Genomic DNA, 7,554 nt, shown 5'->3' with positions numbered 1-7,554 from the left:
TTGTCTTCTGCCTCAACGGAGGAGCAGTAAGCTGGAAAAGTGCTAAGCAAAGCACCATTGCGGATTCTACAACTGAAGCGGAGTACATTGCTGCACATGAAGCAGCAAAGGAAGCTATATGGCTAAGGAAGTTCATAGGAGAACTTGGTGTAGTCCCCTCCATTAAAGGACCAATAGCCCTGTATTGTGATAATAACGGAGCTATTGCACAGGCAAAAGAGCCTAGACACCACCAGAGAGTCAAGCATGTACTTCGTAGATTCCACCTTCTACGAGAGTTCGTTGAAAGAAAAGAAGTCGAGATAAGCAAAATTGGAACTGATGACAACATATCAGATCCATTAACTAAACCTCTGCCGCAGGCGAAGCACAACTCGCACACTGCAGCTATGGGAATCAAGCATATTGGAGAATGGCTTTGATGTCTCTGTTTAATGTTTTAAAGTTTTAGAGTTTAAATCTTTGTAAAACATTATTGGTTAATCATTCACAATAAATGAAATGAATTCATTTTTCCATTTAATTTGTGGTTTATTAAATGATGAGTCCCTTCAATTTGACGATATATTCAAGATAGACTGTCAGGACCAGTCCTGTGACTAAGAAATGTCTATCAAGTGAACTTGAATGTCAAAGGTTGAAAATGGTCCGTAATCGGAGTTTTCTATAAAATTGGACGCATAGAAAACGTTAGACGATTAGAATGCAAGATGACTAGTAGTTCTGTTTCTTGAACTATGTGGACATGGCAATGTCATAATCATTTGCATAGATACTTACTTTGGGAATACTAGTATCGGACAAGACCTATGAAACTTTACTGTAAGAGATGAAAATCTGTCATGAGTAAATTTCATTAAATTATTAAACACTAAATCCTCAATACCTGAGTGATTTGAGATTACTTGTTTGAGAACTGGTTGCTTTGACGTTGACCAACCGTCGCACCGTAAAAGGAGGCTATAAAGGCAACGCTCAGGTAATCACCTATCAAACGAAGTCTAATCTCAAGATCGCAAGATTGGGATTGTCCTCCCATAAATCGGGATGAGATGCTTAAAAGTTGTACAAGGCCACTCGGAGAGCTAGAAACTGTGAAATGCATGGCCGTGCTCGGATGAATCATAGGCTATGATTATCTGTTTATTTGATCAGTTGAACTCTGAAACCGAGGAACACCTCTGGACGTAATAAGGATGACAACTCTTACCTTATGTTCAAGAGCAAGCATCGAGCGACAAAGGAATTAGGAAATGCACACTTGTCCCTAAGGACAAGTTGGAGACTGAAGGAAATAATGCCCTTGGTCCAAGTATGCATTCTATGTTAAGTCTAATAAATGCGGTTCAGTATTAATTAACAAGTTAATAATTCAGTGAGATCAAGTGAGCTGAATGCCTAGCTAGAGGCCGCTTCAGTTCAAGTGGAATTAATGATATTAATCCACAGCTTACTCTTGACTGAACCCGTAGGGTCACACAAATAGTACGTAAACGGATCAAGTATTTAATGACATTAAATACTCCATCTATGAATATTCGGAACCGACGGATCTTGGTTTCAGTGGGAGCTAAGATCGTCACAGGCAAGAAATGAATACTCCGGAAACGATGATATTGCCGGAAACGGAAATATGGATCGTATCGGAAATATAAATATTATCCAAGTCGTAGATGTTGTCGGAAACGGAAACATGGTACGTATCGGAAAATATTATCGGAAATGGAAATATTGCCAGAATCGGAAATATTGCCGGAAACGGAAATATTGTCAGAATCGGAAATATTACCGGAATCGGAAAATAATTCCGGAAACGGAAATATTAAATATTTGTTCGAAACGGAAATTAATTCCGGAATCGGAAATATTAAATATTGTTCGTATCGGAAATGAATTCCGGAATCGGAAAATTTAATCGGAAGCGCATCGTACGAATAAGCATCGGACGAGGCCTGCCGGACGAGGCCCAGCACGAAGCCAGGCCATCGCCCAGCAAGCCAAGCGCGCCGCACAAACAGCCACGCCAGGCCCAGCGCAAGGCCAGGCCCAGCAGGCTGCGCAGCGCGCACAGCGCGCACAGCACGCGCAGCGCGCAGCGCGCGCGGGCGCTGCGTGGGCTGCTGCTCGCGCGCACGCATGGGGGCCCATCGTGGCTGCCGTGCGTGTGTGTGCAAGTGTTTGTGTTCGTGCACGTTTCCTAAAACATGCAGAGTTCGGTTACTGATTAAATTCCTAATTCTATTTGATAAATTAATTAAATTAGAGTTCTTGTAGGATTCTAGGTTTAATTAATTTGTATCTGAATAGGATTTCGATTCCCTTTCCATACCCCTATAAATATGAGGCTAGGGCTCACAATTTATAAAGAAGTTTTAAAAGTATTCAAAAGTGAGTTTTTGAGAGAAAATTAAAACACACATCTTGCTCATAAAAGTGCCGAAATTTTCTAGTACCTTAAGGGCGATTCTAGTTGGTCAATCTTAAGGCGGATCCGGACATGCTGTGGACTATCTACGGAGGGACGACACTTGGAGTCCTAAAGACTTGTTCTTGTTCGGTTCGGGCGCAGCTAGGGAGGGCACGCAACAAAGAGTATGCATCTAAATTATGCTATATGATTATGTGTAAATAATATGTTGTCCTGGGTTAATGGTTGTTTCCGCATGATCTATGTAATGTCATATGTATCATAACCTAACAGTTATAACTTTATGAATAAAATGCATGTTGGAGCTTCAAGGTAGTATAATCAGTAGTCATGAGACTCTAAAACTCGCAACTGTATGTCTGTATACACTACTCAATGAATGGTGCTTTTAAACTTGTTTAAAATGTTAAATAAATGCCCAATGACATCCCAATAAAAGCCAAGGAACTCCTTAGTGGCTATAAATTTATTGGTTTGGAGTAAATTATCTACGCACTTAACCATATGATCCGCATAAAAAAATTGTTAAAATCATGTTCGTGCTAATACAACTTTCGTATCAAGAGGGTTGACGTGTTAACTTCTCGCACAATATGATGATGCCATGCTAGTATGTCATAAGATCTGCATGATTAAAGTACCATCGCTTGTCTAAATGCATGTATTCCTTTTAAGTATCACGATCGAAAATTAATCTCTTACCGGTCAAATTTCTTTACCGTCATTTGAGGTGCATATAATAGACAAATATTATACTAATAGCTATGAGGATGTTGTGCAATCTCACATATACATTTGATTTGGTTAACTATGATTATCACCTTATATTCTCTACAACAAGATTGCAGGTGCTAAATAGCCGGTATGTTTGATATAAGTAAAAGGCCGACATCGCATATCAAAGGTGAAATATGGCAACCAATAAAATGTATGGATGTGATCAGTAGCTTTGGGGAAAATAAATGCCGTAAGGGCACTCCACTGTGAAGCGTAGCAGTCCATAAAGAATGGATGTGATCAGTAGCTTTGGGGAAAATAAATGCCGTTAAGGGCACTCCATTGTGAATCGTAGCAATCCAACGAAATGTATGGATGTGATCAGTAGCTTTGGGGAAAATAAATGCCGTAGGGGCACTCCACTGTGAAGCGTAGCAGTCCATAAGGAATGGATGTGATCAGTATCTTTGGGGAAAATAAATGCCGTTAAGGGCACTCCATTGTGAATCGTAGCAATCCAACGAAATGTATGGATGTGATCAGTAGCTTTGGGGAAAATAAATGCCGTAGGGGCACTCCACTGTGAAGCGTAGCAGTCCATAAGGAATGGATGTGATCAGTAGCTTGGGGAAAATAAATGCTGTTAAGGGCACTCCATTGTGAATCGTAGCAATCCAACGAAATGTATGGATGTGATTAGTAGCTTTGGGGAAAATAAATGCCGTAGGGGCACTCCACTGTGAAGCGTAGCAGTCCATAATAAAACATTGATAAAATACAAACGACAAGGCATATCAATAGAAAAATGGGCTATTTGTCCTAAAAAATCAAGGAGGTTAGTCGTCCTAAATATTAAATAGGCTAGTCGTCCTAAAAAATCAAGGGGGCTAGTCGTCCTAAATATTAAATAGGCTAGTCGTCCTAAAAAAAGGGGGGGGGGGGGGGGCTAGTCGTCCTAAATATTAAATAGGCTAGTCGTCCTAAAAAATCAAAGGGGCTAGTCGTCCTAAAAAAAATCAATGGGGCTAGTCGTCCTAAAAAATCAAGGGGGCTAGTCGTCCTAAATATTAAATAGGCTAGTCGTCCTAAAAAATCAAGGGGGCTAGTCGTCCTAAATATTAAATAGGCTAGTCGTCCTAAAAAAATCAAAGGGGCTAGTCGTCCTAAAAAAAATCAATGGGGCTAGTCGTCCTAAAAGATCAAGGGGGCTAGTCGTCCTAAATATTAAATAGGCTAGTCGTCCTAAAAAATCAAGGGGGCTAGTCGTCCTAAATATTAAATAGGCTAGTCGTCCTAAAAAATCAAGGTGGCTAGTCGTCCTAAAAAACCAAAGGGGCAAGCAAAATAGATTATTAGTTTTATCTGCATATCTTCGACTCATGAGCAGAATCAAGATATCCGCCAATTCTGCGAACCTCTGCAGATAAGGGGGCTAGTTGTACGGGGTGATTACTTTTTCAGAGCAAGCACAACAGTCTAAGACGGTTGTACTTACTCTGAGGGGGCTAGTTGTACGGGATACTCCCGTAGGCCCAATTCTATACCAGAATATCATATTCTAGATTATGGGCCCAAAGTGCAATAAAGGTCAAGGCCTAATCTATGACCTAATAATCCATCAAACCCCTATAAATACTCATTTATGGGGGAAGGTAAACTTAACTTCTCTACACTCTCTACTCCCTCCTCTCTGTACTCCATCTCTTTATGATATATTACTAATGTTGGGCGTCGGAGGCTCCGATCCGGGGAACCTCCCTCGGGTTCGGGGTTTACTTTGCAGGAAATCACCTCCACATTCAAGATACGAAGATCCGACCACACCACCGATTCCAATACCGGAACAACAAGTTACCAATTTATGTACTTCAAATAAATCGATAAAATCATAAAGGGGTAATAAACCCATAACTAAGGATGGAAATATTCAGTAGATGATCCATTAATTCGGTCATCCGTTATAATTAAACGGGTGAAAACACAAATTAAATGGATGAAAAGCGGGTGATGAATGCGGGTCGGATGCGGTTATTACCCATTTATTAATCTATTATTCATAAAGTTAGTGCTTGTGTTTTTTTGTTTGGTTATAAGTTATGCGTGTTAAAAAGTAATTACGTGTTTCGAAAATAAATGTATGTGTAAATAATTAACCTTTTTCTATTGGTTAGTTATTGTTCATATCATTAGGTAGTAAAGTTTTAATGGTTAATAATTTTCACTCGAATGTCACCCGATCCACTCGGTTCACCCGCGGGTGATGGATGAACAAAATGCGAGTGACGGATGGACCAAATAGATACGACAAGAGGCATGCTACATCGCTGTCCACCAGCGATAAAAAAGACCCATACCCACCTTAAAAAAAATATAAAAAAAAAAAAAATGGAAAGATGGTCCACACTTAAATAAATGTGTACAAGTGTTGCTAACTTCTTATATACTGTCATCGGTAATATAAGTATTGTCATTGTTATATATATACTGTCATTGTTGTATTAAAATACTGTCACAATCACCCAAAAAAAGAAAATTATGTATACAAGTGTAATGAAATAGAAAAAGTAAAGGGGTCACTTAAATGAATGGACAGAAGTGTTGCATATTAAATGAATAGATAAAAATATGTATACAAGTGTTATATAAGTATTATCATCGTTTACATAAATACTGTCATTGTTGTATTAAAATATTGTCATTGTTGTATCAATTACTGTCATATTACCGATATTTAGTAATTTGTTTGACTTTTCAACTCATGTAGCGAAAATACCATTTTGCCCTGGGTATGGTCTCTTTTTGTCGCTGTCCACCAACGATGTAGCACTCCTCGATACGACAATGCTCTACCAGATCTAAATTACACCCATTTCCATCCCTACCCATAGGGTCATAACGTATTCCTCCGGGCTCCAGCAGCCGAGTTTTTAAACTACGCATTTTTTTTTAGAAGTGCCCGTATTTTAGACCTGATCAAGACGAGCCCGACCCGCCCGAATTTTTTACGAGTTTGGGTAGAATTTTCCATCCCGGCCCGAAAATTTAGTTTTTTTGGCCGGGTTTGGGAAACACAAAAATACACCTTTTTAGTTATAAATTGGCCCGAAAGCCCGGTATTTCAGGCCTGAAATTAGCAGTTTTGGGCCCGAATCTTAACCCGGCCCGACATAGCGGACTGTTTTATGCATAGGCCCGGCCCGAAGCCCGACCCGGCGTTTGATCAGGTCTATCGTATTTTATAAGCGAAAGGACGATTTTGCCATTCTTAAACAAACCCCCAACCCAATCACTACCACGGCACCACCCCCACCCCCACCCCCCATCTCATCGCAACCACCCCTAAACATTGTCACCAAGGAAAACAAGAGTAAATAGATCTGCAGGTTCCTAAACTTTGCCAAAAGGAGCAGTTAGGTCCCTCAAGTTTCAAAAGGAGCATTTAGGTCCCTGCGTTTGGATGGAATCCGCTGCTTTTTGTTTTCCGTCACTAACGTCCGTTAAAATGCATTTAAATTAAAAGGAAACTAAATAAAAGGCACTAAACGACAAAAAAACAGTTACATTTACCATTTACCAATAATTAAATAAAGGGAAATTCATTTCAGTTAGCTTTTTACAAAAATATAGCTGTTAAGGCTCTCAAAAAACAGAGTATTTAACATTTCATGCACATCAAAACAACAACAAAACACTTAAAAAAAAAATTCTTTCTTCTCCATCTTCTGCTCTGTGTTTTTTCTCTGTTGCTCCACCATAGCTGACTCTTCTCAACATAAAAAGGTATTTTTCTGCCATTTTTTTGTAAATCTTAAGTTAGCTTATTTTAACAATAATTAAACATATTTAGGAATATATTATTAAAACGTAATTTATTTGCAGAATGATGAACAGGGCTATCTCTTTGTTCAACAATGGTGATAATGAACACCCTAAGAGGTGCTACTGTGGATTCACAGTATCCATTCAAAAGGCATGGACAAAAGAAAATCCTGGAAGGAGGTTCATTGCTTGTCCAGATTATGATGTTGAAACAAACAGAAGGGGTTGCATTTTTTTTAGATGGATTGATGAACAAGAACCAACAACTTGGCAAACAATTGTCATACTAGGGTTAATGCAAGATAAACAAAGCCTTGCTGCTGAAGTTGATAGTTTTAGGACAAAACTTAGTGAAGCTAACAATTATGCAAGGAAGAGGGAGGCAGACTATGTGATGAGCAAGATGAGAAGACCTATTAGTGTGAAATGTGAAGTGTGGGTTGTAATCCTAGTGGTTCTGTTTTTTTTTATCTGGTTTGTTTTAAGTTAAGTGGGTTAAGTGGGTAGGTAAAATGTAATGATCTGCACTAATGAAATGTAATGAAGACTTTAAATTCAATAAAATCTAACCTCATGGTCTTTTTTCTAAT

General features: G+C 39.1%; 1 long non-coding RNA gene across 1 annotated transcript; it reads left to right on the top strand.

The window, feature by feature from the left end:
• Nucleotides 1-7,553, top strand: LOC130470592 (uncharacterized). Its single transcript, XR_008931289.1, has 2 exons — nt 1-6,925; nt 7,025-7,553. It is a non-coding gene; the product is annotated as an uncharacterized lncRNA (long non-coding RNA).
• Nucleotide 7,554: the final 1 nt, after the last annotated feature.

Source organism: Spinacia oleracea, chromosome 3, assembly GCF_020520425.1.
Source record: "Spinacia oleracea cultivar Varoflay chromosome 3, BTI_SOV_V1, whole genome shotgun sequence".
NCBI lineage: Eukaryota > Viridiplantae > Streptophyta > Magnoliopsida > Caryophyllales > Amaranthaceae > Spinacia > Spinacia oleracea.
Note: the sequence above shows the minus strand (reverse complement) of the source record. Positions and strands in the feature narration are given on the sequence as shown.